At 37.9% G+C, this 13,793-nt stretch overlaps 1 long non-coding RNA gene across 1 annotated transcript; it reads right to left on the reverse strand.

Moving 5' to 3' along the window:
• Positions 1-5,559: 5,559 nt before the first annotated feature.
• Positions 5,560-12,832, reverse strand: LOC129658572 (uncharacterized). The gene is made up of 3 exons (XR_008717417.1): positions 12,546-12,832; positions 11,739-11,819; positions 5,560-6,014 (listed from the first exon to the last, which is right to left on the reverse strand). It is a non-coding gene; the product is annotated as an uncharacterized LOC129658572 (long non-coding RNA).
• Between the last annotated feature and the right edge of the window lie 961 nt (positions 12,833-13,793).

Here is a 13,793-nt window from a genome sequence, read left to right on the forward strand (position 1 = left end):
TCCCGAAACAGGGATTGAACTTGCATCTCATGTATCCTGCATTGGCAGGCAGGTTCTTAACCACTAGTGCCACCTAAGTTGACCATAATTCCATTTCTTTTTTTTTTCTTAATAGCTTTTTTTCCTCAGAGTTAATCATTTCTTTTCTCATATTTTTAGTTTTCCATGTCCCTATAAACTAACTGAACCTTCCTTAAAATCTGATAGAACTGTAAAATCTCTCCGTATGTTCAAATATACCAGGTTGTCTTTCAGTTTCTTCTTTTTTAAAGATGTCAACCTTGAAGTCTTTTGTCTGGCTCCTATAGTCTGGACTGGTTGCTTGCCTATGCCTGACGACCATCTGTCAGGCTGGGACTTCTCTTCACTCTCATTCTGGAAATTCTTTCACCTGTCTCCTGTGTTAGAGTCCTGTTTCCTCAAGCCTAGGTTTTTCTTTCTCAATTTCTCCCATTTGGTGCTGTATATACTCTAGTAGCTTCTTGAGAAAGATGCAGGGGGGCGGGGGGTATAAGATGCCTCCAAATCCTGAGCCTATTTAAGGATCTGTGGCACAAATAACTTCTATCTAATTTGTTTCTCCCCTGCAGGCTTATGTTTCAGCTTTCCCAGCCCAGCAAAATAAGACTATCTGTCATGAAAATTTTGGTGAAATTTCCTTTCTGCTACTGTCTCCTCTCATCCTCTTAGCCCTTGTGAGTTTATGCCTTTTATATATTTTTAGAGCAATTTCAGGGGGGAACAGAGATAAACAGATACGTTCTATTTATCATAGTTAGCCTGAAGTAAAATAATTTTAATACTATAATATAGGTTTAGTTCTATATTATATATATATTCATATTATATAGAATTATATAATTACATTCATATATTATATATATTCAAATATGACCATTTATTATTTCATTTACTTAACAGAGATTGAGCACCTGCTCTATGTCAGGCCTTATTCTAGGTTGGTCCTGGAGATTCTAAACAAAGCTGACAGAATTCCCTACCTTCATGGAACCTACATAGAATGTTGAGGGATGGCTGGCCAATAAAAAAAGAATAAAATGTATATCATAATATGATGTTTTATGTAAAAAAATAATAAAACTAGGTGGGAACAGGATGTTCACGTTTAAATAGAATGGCCACAGAAGGCCTCGGTAGAAATGTGGTATTTGACTGAAGACTCAAAAGGAATGAGAGAGCAAGAAATACGACTCTGGGGGAAAAGCATTCCAGATAGAGGAAGAGCATGTCTGGTGGCCCCGAGGTGGACTGAAATGTTCAGGGAACAGCAAAGATGTCAGAGTGACTGAGGAGCGACAAGGAGGAGAACAGAGAAGTTACCCGGGGGTCAGGCTCATGTCATCTCTGACTTTAGAAACTGTCACTGAAAGTGATAACCCCGCCCAAGCTCGCTCTGCTCCCCACAGGAAAGGCCAATAAATCAGAAGGTGGGTTGCTGGGGCAAGGAATAACGACTGTAACCACAAAGCTAGCAGACAGCACAGGGCAGACTAGTCTCTCAGAGAACCATCTTCCCTCAGGCTGCATTCGGGCTCCTTTTATACAGAGGAGGGGGCGGTGCCTACTGCAAAGCTGACCAATGGCTGAGGCGGACCGCTAACGGTCACTCGCTGGTTGCTCTTTTGGGGGAGGGGCTCATTACGATAATAATCAGTGGCTGAGTGGGACCGCTTACTGCCTTTGGCTAACAGCTGAGCCTGCCCCGCTCCTATTACATAAAGATTTGTATTCTGGAAGCTACAGTTTTGTTTACAGAACTGTCTCCTAACTGGTCATTTCTCTCATCTTCTTAAAGCCCTTTCAGAAAACTAGTTTCTGAGGTGGAAGTTCATTTTCCCTTTAAAGATCATTAATATTTCCCACTTAGTACTCTCTGTTTAAGACTTGTGGTTACCCAAGTGGGGGACGTAGTGGTGGGGGAGGAATAAATTGGGAGCTTGGGACAAGCAGATAGTTTGGGACAAACTATTATATACAGAACGGATAAACAAGTTCCTACTGTATAGCACAAGTAACTATATTAACAATCCTGTGATAAATCATTATGGAAAAGAACCTGAAAAAGAATATATATGTGTATATATATATATACACACACACTGGAGTGGGTTGCCATTTCCTTCTCCAATGCATGAAAGTGAAAAGTGAAAGTGAAGCCGCTCAGTCGTGTCTGACTCTTAGGGACCCCATGGACTGCAGCCCACCAGGCTCCTCCAATCCATGGGATTGTCCAGGCAAGAGTACTGGAGTGGGGTGCCATTGCCTTCTCTGATATATATACATATATATATATATATATATATATATATATATCACTTTGTTCTGCAGCAGAAATTAACACTACATTGTAAATCAACTATACTTCAGTAAAATAATTTTTTTTTAAAAAAAAGAGCACTCTATTTAAATATGTGCATGATTTCTTACCTCTCACCATTCGGTTTCAACTCAATGCCACCTACTCAGATGTTAGTACCCTAAAAGCTCCCCAAATATTCTCCACGATCTCCCCCTCCACTGTTTTTCACAGAATTTACCACATTTTGAGATTATTAAGTTCATATATATGTTAACCTTTTCAAAAATATGGTCTCCACTATAGAATAAATAGTGATTCCCTGGAAACTCAGCTTTTAAAGAATCTGCCTGCAATGCAGGAGACCCTGGTTCGATTCCTGGGTTGGGAAGATTGGGAAGAAGCCCAATCTTCTTGGGCTTCTCTAGTAGTTCAGATAGTAAAGAATCTACCTGCAATGTGGGAGATCTGGGTTCAATCCCTGGGTTGGGAAGATCCCTAGAGGAAGGCATGGCAACCCACTCCAGTATTCTTGCCTGGAGAATCCCCCTGGACAGAAGAGCCTGGTGGGCTACAGTGCACGGAGTCGCAAAGAGTTGGACGTGACTGAGCGACTAAGCACACATTAGAATAAAGGACTTCCAAGGTGGCTCGGTAGTAAAGACTCCACCTACAATGCAGGAGACTCTGGTTCCATCCCTGGGTTGGAGGATCCCCTGGAGAAGGAAATGGTAACCCACTTTAGTAATCTTGCCTGGAAAATTCCATGGAGAGAAGAGCCTGGCAGGCTACAGTCCATGGGGTCACAAAAGAATCACACATGACTTAGTGACTAAATAATATTAGAATAAAAGCTCCATAGAAAGGACAATATCTAACTTGTTTTCTGTATACTGCACAACCTGACCTTCCAGTACCCAAGCTATTGGATGGACAGATGGACAGATGGGTAGAGATGACTTTGGGCAAAACTGGGACTGTCCAATAATTACCTTAAATTGGCTCTTTAAAACATCCTCCTCCTTTTATCCTATTCTTTAATTTTATTTAGCTTGTGCTTTTAATTATAAAGAGACTAATAGAAAAAACTTTAAATGTCTTGAATTAACACTTGTATCATATTCTCAACCTGCATTTTCCTCTTCAGTGTGTTTTATAATCCTTATTTCATTTGTGGCTTATAACAATATAAACCATAGTCTGTGAGCCTAGCTCACACACAACTTAATTGAATGTAATGTTTTTTTTTTTTTTTTTTTTTTTATAATTGGTTAATGTCCTTTATTTTTTTTTTTTTTTTTTATTTTATTTTTTTTTTTTTCCTTTTTTTTTTTTTTTTCTTTTATTTATTTATTTTTTTTTAATTTTATTTTATTTTTAAACTTTACATAACTGTATTAGATTTGCCAAATATCAAAATGAATGTAATGTTTTAAAAAGAAAAACTCATATCTATTATGACTTGAAGCCTCACTTCTTTAATAAGCAAAATCCCAGTATTCTTAGCATAATAGTGTCTACTGCATTATCACTCTGTTCATTTTTGAAAGCTGAGATTTTGCAGGGAGAAAGATGGGTGATGAATGGGAGGAAGACCTCTAAACACTAATATCACCCATAAAGAGCTAGAGCCAAATGAGGAAGGAAGAAAAAAAGAGTAGCAAGAGTTGTAGGAATTTTGGCCATAGATTGACTGAAGCTGTTGAGACCTCAACTAAAACAATGATATTGTAATGGCCATGTGAGAATTTGATGGATGATGTGAGGGGTCAAATAAAAGTGAATTAACGCAAGCAGTAAACAACATGAAGGAAACAGCCAACAGCAGGAGAAGGGAAAAAAATCCACATGGAAAACTTTGAAGGGGCAAAAAGAAAAGAAGGAAAGGACAGCTGAGACCCTTGGGACCCTTCCACAATGAGCTAAAATTGGCTTCTTAGATGAAGTCCTCATTATTGATTCAGTTTAAATTTTTTTAGAGAGGAAATTTAAGATGTTAAAATCATTTTAAATGTTTCTGTTTCTTATTATATCCCTCTATCCTTTAAGGTTTATTTTTTGCTTCTTTTGTTTTAAGGAACTTAGCGTAAAGTTTCATATATAAGTAAAAATCAGAGAAGTAAAATGGATCTTGGAGAATCACCTGGCTAAGACCTCATTTTTTAATATACATTAAGAAACTGAGGTCCAGGTTAACTTGGCCAAGGTGAACACCACATGGTCTTCTGTTATTCCAGTTCTACACTGGACAAGTTTGAGTCTGATTCACCTACATGTCCATCTCATCCAGAACTCACAGAGTCTAGCACACTATAGAAGCGCTCCATAACCTGAGCTGAGTGAGAGAGAAATGTAAACTATTTCTGTTTGGGGTTATGCCTCACGGGCCTGTCCTCTAAAAGTCTGACCTATTCTGTCTAACTCATACACAAAGGTAATAATGGCGATGGATAGGGGAATGCATGTCTGCAGTGTGGCAATGGACAATTTAAGGAAATGTGTTATATCAGTCAGAAACAGAGAACTCTCTAAAGTACTGAGGCTCCAGGGATCTGTGAATCCCCTTCATACTCACAAGGTAGCCCCCAGGGTACCATAGTGCCCCTGGTAAGAGCTGCTCATACATTGAGCTGACCAGTGACTGATGCAGATTGAGGTTTATGACTGTACGTCTTGGTGGCCCCACTTTTCCTTCTGTTCAGTGGAAACCCATTTTTCCAAGTCCTAAAGAGTTATCATATATATGCTTAATATAGTTTTGAGAGCTGACAGAGACACTAACATAAGCTTCTGAGCACAAATATAATTCAACATTACTTAGTCCTCCGTTTTCCATTTGGTCCACACCTCCATGTCCATCTTTGACAACTAATAAAGCTGTCAAGTGAAGTTCATACCAAGTGGCAGATTCCTTCATGTAATCCTACCAAAGTATCACATCAGCCTTCTAAAAGAGTGTTATTCCACTCTGTCCACATCTAGAGAAAGCAGAACTTGGCAAAGTTAAGTGGCTTTCTCAGGGCCATGCAAAAACCTGGTTCAAACCAAGGACTATATGACTACAGTACCCTTTCTATATTCCATTCATTTCCACTAGGGAGATCTCAGTCAGATTGAAAAAATAATCAGGGCACAGCAGGTGGCTTTAGGGTCAAGAGAAAGATTTACCAACCCCTGTAAAGGCTGATCTTCAGAATTGGCAAGCTCTGTACTGAGCTTTTCTTGGATGTCTCTCTGACTGTATATATCACTATGTAATCTATACAGTGGTGTTTCAATGGACAGAGCTCTTACCTGTAATAATTTTCTTTGAACTCATATGCTCTAAGAAATGCCAATAAACTCAGTTGAAGTAATTTCTCACCTATAGCATACGTGTTTACTCAGAAGGACCCTACCTCTCCCGAACAAGCGAACACCCCATAAAGTCTGCACAGAGCAGCCATTACATGCAAAATGGACATTTGAAAAAGAAAACATTTGACCCTTCCATTGATTGAGCTTTTCTTCAAAGTGCCCTTCAGGGAGTACTGAGCTGGTTGCCAGGAAACAGAGATTCTTTTCTGGAATCAATTCTTGCCATTCTAAGTGTCTTTGAATGTGTCACTTATTACAATCTTGATTCCCAGCTTAGAATGAGGGTGGTCTTCCTCTCGGGCTTCCTCAGTCAAGACACGTCCAGAGATTCAGAATGTATCTGTAAATAGTTACGAGGTTATCGTGGATGTATGAAATGGCAGTCCTTTTCAAATGCACATTATAATGGAGCTATTTTCAAGTATGTCATTTAGAAGGCACTGAGTGATAGTAATTGACATAATGAAAAAGTATTTTCCACATTGGTTTGGCAATTAAATGTGAACCTTCCCCTGGTGTTAGAATGAAACTTTGTGTGATGCATTTTGAGGGAGCCTGGAATTTTGGAAGAAGCTTGGGTAAGCAGAAGCCCAGCTCCTGTCACAACTAGCTCTATGATATAGGGTGAGTGTCTCCATCCTCGAGGGCTTGGTTTCTTCACATGTAAAGTGCGAGTTGGGGGAGGTGATCCCAAAGGTCTCTTATAATGCTGGCTCTTATTCTGTAATTGTGTCACCTTTTCTGGATCACGCAAAAGCATAAAAAAATCATTGGCTTCAAGCATTATATAGTCCACTGGGGGAGCTGAAGAACAAACAATTAAATTAATAAATAAATAGGGTAATTATACATTGTGATTAGTGCCAAGAAGAACTAAACTAGTGATAGTGATGTACTATAATAGGGGAAGGGAGTTAATATTTAAAGGCAGGAAGGTATGAAGGGCAAGAGGAAGTCCTGCTAATTTCCTTATTTTTACAGTGTGCTGTTAAAATATATTGTTTGAAGTTGACAAATCAAGAAGAGTTTTCGGTATATTATTAAAAGTTAGTAGGGTATCATTAGAATAGCAAAACTCAGAATATCAGTCTTCAGAATTACCAGAAGGCAAATACATTCACTCACCACAGAACATAAAGCAAGAAAACCTAGACCATATAGGAAAAGATAAAAAAGAAAGAGCAAAATAATGAATCATGAAATAAGATGATAGAATTAAGATCAAAAAGAGTTTATTAGTAAGTGTAAACGAGAAAACTCTTCCACTTAAAATAAAAAGACTCTCAAATTGGATAAAAATTATAACTCAGTCTTATAACACATTCAAGAAATACGTCTTGGAATTGATGAGGTTGGAAAGGTTCAAAGTAAAAGGATTAGCAAAGACGTAGAAATCAAGTGCAAGAAAAAAACAGCAAGAACTGATAGTGTCAACCAACATTAAATTCAGGACAATACTATATTAAAAAAAGACCATTTGTAATGATAATCATACAATATAGTGAATTTTCATGCAGCAAGTAGCATTGCTTCAAAATGCATAAAAGAAAAACTGCAGTAAATAAAAATAGAAATATACAAAAAGGCAATTGCAGTGGGATAATCTAAATCCCTTTTCTCAGTCCATGCCAGATCAAGTAAACAGTCAAGTTAGTAAGGCTATTGAAAATCCCACGTGTGCATGTATGTGTAAGCACACAAACGTGTGTATGTATATCTGCATCTGTATGTGTCTAAACCTTGAATACAGAGACTAAGCCTATTATTCAACTGATAAAAATAGCCACATTTCTCAAAGTTGGAACCACAGAGGAAAATCTCAATATACTTCAAAAAATAGAAATATTGCATGTCACAATCTCTGAGCTCAGTGCAATTAAGCTGCAAATTAATGTTTTAATCAAAAACAAAAGAAGCCTTAACCACCCTTCTCAACTCTTGGTCCAAAGAAGAAATAAAAAACATACTATCTCGGAAATATTGATAATGCAAGAACTATGTATTAGAACCTTTGAGATATCTCCTCTCATAGCAATAAAATATACCTATATTAAAAGCAGAAGGAACTAATTTTAAAAATAGTGCAGCTAATAAATAGATCTAAGAGATGGTTCCTGGAAAGAAATAAAGATAAAGCAAAGAAAACAATAAAATAGAAAAACAAATCGTGAGCCAACCTAGTCAAGTAAAAAAGTGGAACAAAATTGTACAAAATTAGAAGTAACCAATGATAAAGAGGGGAAAATTACAAAAAAATGAAAGACCAACAAATAAATCCAAGAGCTTGTTCTCTGAAAACAAAACAAAAGAATAAATCTATTGTTTAATATAATTAAGGGAAAAAGTGAACAAACAATGCAAAATGAAAATGGTAAGTGAGGAACTGATAGATATATGCAATTTTTTAACAATTCTGAGATACTCCTTTGCTCAGACTTACTGAAATTGGCTGAAAATCTGGATAAAATGAATGGTTTTCAGAAAAATATAAATGACTAAAACCTACCATAGGAGTTGTAGAAAATCTAAATGAAGAATTATCATAGAAAAATAGGAAAACATTTTATAAAAAATTCATTCCCTCCCTCAGCAACAAAATCAAACACTTTAATAGGTGTGAAGAATGCTTTCTACCAAATCTTTACAGAAAACAGTTCCAGTACTACTTAAATTGTTTCAGGTCACAGCAAAAGAAGAAAAGCCTCCATATTAATTTTTGAAGCTAGCGAGATACCAGTTCCAAAACCTGACAAAGATAACACACACATGCAAAAAGAAAAATTATAGTCCAAACTAATCTATTAATAGCAAGGGAAAAAAACTAAAATTTTAGGAGGCAGAATTCAGCAGTAGCTCAAGAGGATGCTACTTCCTAATGCGAAATTAAAAGATGGCTGCTGAGAATAGCTATTGAGAACATAGATTCAGGAGTAAAATGACTGTGTTCAGTTCCCAGCTCTCACTCACCAGCTGTCGGACTTTGGACACATAATTATTTAACTTCTCTATGCCACAGTTTTCTCATTATAGTGTATTGAGAGGATTCAATGAATTAATACATATAAGGTGCTTAGAACAGTGTCTGGCACACAGTAAATACTGAATAAAGCTGGCTATTTATTATTCAATAGTGGAAAAAGCTACTAATATATATCATTCACCATATTGATAGATCAAAAGAGAAAAATTGTAATCACTTCCATAGATGCTGAAAAGTCATGGAATTACCTGACATTCATTTCTAATTTTTATGCAGATTTAACAAAACATTATTGATGGATGCCTCAATATCTTAACAAAATAACAAGATCATTAACCAAAGCATGAATCATTATTGATTGATCAAGGAAACCCTAAAAGTCTTCCTGTTCAAATCAGAAGACCAGTGTATCCACTAACCCCTCTGAAATTTGACATTATTCTAATCATTTCAATAGAACAGGAGAAAGAAATAAAAAGTGAAAATATTTTTAAAAAAGAGTAAGTAAAGTAAAATTATTTGAGGAGTATACAGAAGATACTCAACTCAAAATTATAGTAGACAAATAGATATAATAAAATTGATGGATAGGAAAAAAAGATACAAAAAAACACATTAATTGGGAAACAAATGGAAAATAATATCCATTTACAATAACCAAAAATATCAAAAAATAAACTTAACAAAAATATTCAAGTTATAGATGACTAAAATCTTAACAAAGGGATACAAAAGAAAATTTGAATAAGTAGAAATGTAAACTCTTTTATTGGGTGGGAAGACTTAATATCTCTCTAAATTAACCTATAAATTCAATGCAGTCTCAATAGAAATAACAAGATAATATTAAATTTCAGACAGACTAATTTTCAAGCTTGTATGAAAAAGCGAATAAGTAAGTATAACTAGAAAATTCTGGAAAATAAAAATAATGGAAGATACTAGCCTGACCAGATATTAAAATGCATTATAAAGTTGCACTATTTCTTATAATGAGATTCTGGCAAATGGAAATACAAATCAGTGGAATGAATACAGATTGCACAAATAAGATTCTCAAGCTCAAATGGGAATTTAGGTTATTATCACAGTAACATTGCATACCATTAAATTAAAACTAGATTATTCAGTAAGTCATATTGGAACCAATAGGAAGCCATAGGGAAGCAAAATCAAGTTGGGTCCATACCTCTCTCCTTATTCTAAAATAAATATTAAACCACAAAATTACTAGAAGAAAATAAAGAACTTTAAAAAACTAATCTTGGATCGGGGAAGACTTTTCTCTTTTAAGCATCATGTAAAACCCAGGGGTTACCAATAAAAAACATGATTACATTTAACTTACATTTTTCTTATGAAAATAAGAAATTGTTCAATAGCATAAAACACCTTGAGCTAAATAAAATTTTAATCAAAAAGGAAATGACAAATTGGGGGGGGGGACTTAAAATTTGCATTACAGAATTTACAACATATATGACAAAGGCTAATTTCTGATATATAAAGATAACCAACAAAGCTAAAGGAAAACTGTCAACAACCGATAGAAAAATAGGTAAAAGAATATAAACAAACTTCAAAGAACAAGAAATGTCAAAGTTCTCATACATATGCAAAGATGTTCAGTGATATTAGTACAATGAGAGAGATGTGAATTATAGGTCTGAAGTTACATTATTTTTGCCTATCAGGCCAAAAAAATTTAGTTTGTTAACGCATTGTTTAGTATATAGCAAAATACTGGAACTTTTGAACATTGTTGAAGGGAGTAAAAATTGGTGTAACCTCTACCAAATCTGCTAAAATGAAAAATACATAAAACATTTGACCCAGCAACTCTGCTTTAGGAAATCTTATATTTGCCAGTATAATCAAAGATGCATCTATAACATTGTTTGGAAGTTTAGAACTGGAAATGACAAAATACCATAAATAAAGAACTGATTAAATAATTTATAATATATTCTTACAAAGAAGTATATGTGCTAATGTGAAGAGAATCCAAGATGTATCATTAAGTTTAAAAATACGTGTGTGAATGTGTATGTGTGTACACAAATACGTGTTTGGAAAGCTTCTGGTAAGTACACACTAAAGAAGTGTTGGAGGTTAATTCTGGGCAGTTGGCCCAGGGGCCGGAGATGGGAAGGAAACTCAGTTTTCATTATATACCATTTTGTGCTATATAATTTTTTTCATGATGTGCAAGTGTTATTTGAGTAAAAATAAACGTTAATATTTTTCAGTGTTGAAACAAACTGGTGTTAAGTATGGAAGTACTGTTCTACCATGGACAGTGGTTAGCTATTCTCCATTTTCATAGAAGAGATCTTCTTCAACAAGAAGAAAGAGCCAACAAAGTGAATATATAGTTTGGATTGAAGAAAATTAATAATTTCCTGATGGAATTGGTACAGAGTTGTAAAAACCCTCTGAAGGGCTTTGGAAGGAGTCTGAAGTGGGTGGTGAGTGATCAGGGGAGGGAAGGACCCTGGTGGCCTGGGGAGACTTCTTTCCTCCCCAGGATGCTGTGACCCTCTTCCCAGGAGCAACACCTCTCTGTGAGCTGACAGTTTAATGAGCATTTTACCCAAGGCATTCACACCAGTAGGAAATCCTGTTAGATTTACAAGTGCCCATTAGTTACAAGTTCTCCAGAGCCACTGTATAGGGTTTCTGTTCAGGACTTCCTTGTGCTTTCCAGTGTTGAATATCATTGCAGAGAGGGTTAACACCTCTAGGAACTCGATTTTTCTCTTGTACATTATAAACAGCCATGGGGGCAAAATCTTGAGCTCCTCATAGACTACAGACTATAAATCAATTACTCTTCCACAAGGAGCTCCAGACTATCGAGAAAAAAGGGGATCCTTCCATGAACAAATGACCTAGGACACTTTAATGAACAGGGGAGCATATTGAGAATAATGAACAAAGCCAGAATAGGGATGAAGCCAGCTGCATTTAGAAAGCTGCTGTTTTTCTTTTTCCTTGGCTACAAATCACACTCCATTGTTCATCCCCTAGGTCAGGGGATGTGGTTCACTAAGTGTGGTCCCTGGACCAGAGCATCAGCATTACCTGGAAACTTGTTCAAGGTGCAAATTTTCCAGACTTCCTGTATCAGAAACTCCTGGGGCGTGGCTCAGCCATCTGTGGCTTCTGGAAGAAGACCACCCACCAACAGGAATAAGCACTGGCTTACTCTGCATTCTTTCCTCTATGAGAACTCAAGGTGACACAACCTGATGTCTCTGGACAAGTTTTAAAATTTTAGCCTCAAGATACATCTTCAGATGTGGGTGTAAATTAAGCACAGCAGCAACTGCCTCCTCTTAAGATGAGCATCATTTGATGACACTGGTTATTCCACAGAAGACATGGCCATTCCACCTCCTATGCTGTGGTGTAGATATGCTCCAGAATGCCAAGGGAAGCCAGGCTGACCCGAGGTTCTTATACAAGCCATGACAGTCAGATATTGGAAGTCTATCTCACATCCCAAACATATGCCAGTGACTGTACATAGGGAACTAAATCTCATCATTAAAGGCTGGGACCTTTACAGGCTAAAATCTCCTATTAGGCTGGATGCTCCCCTAAAACAAATCACCTACAGCCTGACAGCGCTAACTTTTTAACTGTCCCTTATATGAACTTAATATTTTAAGGCACCAGTATGTTGTCATCCCTTTTTTCCTTTTATTTCTTTGGGGGGGCGCACGGGGTGGAGGGCTCAGACCATCCAGAGAAGCACATGAAGCAGACAATGTCTGATGTTGCCCTGGCCTCCTTAACCCCCGCCCCTTTCTAATGGGAGTTCAGATTTTGTTGTAGCACCCTCCCCTCCCCTCCCCTTGCAGCCCCTATGCCCTCAGGGAAGCTTACCTGACCCAGATCCACAGGTGAGTCCAGTTGGTCTAAGGGTGATCCCACTCCCCACGTGACTCAGTTCAAGTTACTGAGATTCAAGAACAGGTTTTCCAGGCAGCTGGGCAATTTCTTGCTCACCTTGCTCTTTCAGGAGACCTCCCAGAGGCAACCCTGTCTCTCTCCGCTGGGGACTGCTGCCTCCACCTCCAGATTAGCTGAAGGATGTGGCTCACATGGGAAGGAAAGCTGTGGTGCTGGTTTAACCCCTCCCTAGCCTGGGCTTCCTGTCTGGGAGTCAGTAAACATTCTGAATGTTGAAGATATTTGACTTGAATTTTCTGTTATTCATTGCTGAAAACATCCTATTGACTGAGTGAAGATTATTATCACTTAATATATGTGGAGAGACCATGACACAGAGTAGTTTTGGAGGCTTTGTAGTAAAGGACAGAAGTTGCAGTGGAAGCTGGTGGTTCATCCCAGCCTGTGTTCTACCACCCACTGGAGAACAAGTCACTGAGGGTATTTCCTGGGCCCTGAGGATGGGGAGCAGGGAGATGAAGGGCAGCACAAACAGAGTCCTGGACCTGCCATGGGCAATCTCTGCCCACACTACAATTTTGTCTCAGGATGCCCAGATGGAGGACTGGGGATGGGGCTACAAGAAAGAAGAAACGATGGAGAAGATAGGTGATAGTTTGAATAGAAACATAAAGGTGACAATTAGAGTATAATGTGTTTTTAGCATTAGGGCAAAAACCTACCCTCTATTAAACGTTAGTAAGCCTCTTTCTAAGCCTCTTTTTTGGCCACCTCATGCGAAGAGTTGACTCGTTGGAAAAGACTCTGATGCTGGGAGGGATTGGGGGCAGAAGGAGAAGGGGACGACAGAGGATGAGATGGCTGGATGGCATCACTGACTCAATGGACGTGAGTCTGAGTGAACTCTGGGAGTTGGTGATGGACAGGGAGGCTTGGCGTGCTACGATTCATGGGGTCACAGAGTCGGACAGGACTGAGCGACTGAACTGAACTGAACTGAAGCCTCTTTCATGCTTCTTTAAAGACACTGCTACTAGTTTACCATTGATGAGCACCGAGAGAACTGCCCTGTGCTCTACCTGGGAGCCCTGAAGGCCCCTCTGTCCAGCTTTCTCATCCAATGACTCAACACTGCAGCCAGTGTCCTGCAAGTCTTACCATCACTCTGCAGGGCAGACCCACGTTTCTGCATCAGCAGTGTGCTGCCTGAGAGCCCCTGGG

This window comes from Bubalus kerabau, chromosome 8 (assembly GCF_029407905.1).
Source record: "Bubalus kerabau isolate K-KA32 ecotype Philippines breed swamp buffalo chromosome 8, PCC_UOA_SB_1v2, whole genome shotgun sequence".
Classification (NCBI taxonomy): Eukaryota; Metazoa; Chordata; class Mammalia; order Artiodactyla; family Bovidae; genus Bubalus; species Bubalus kerabau.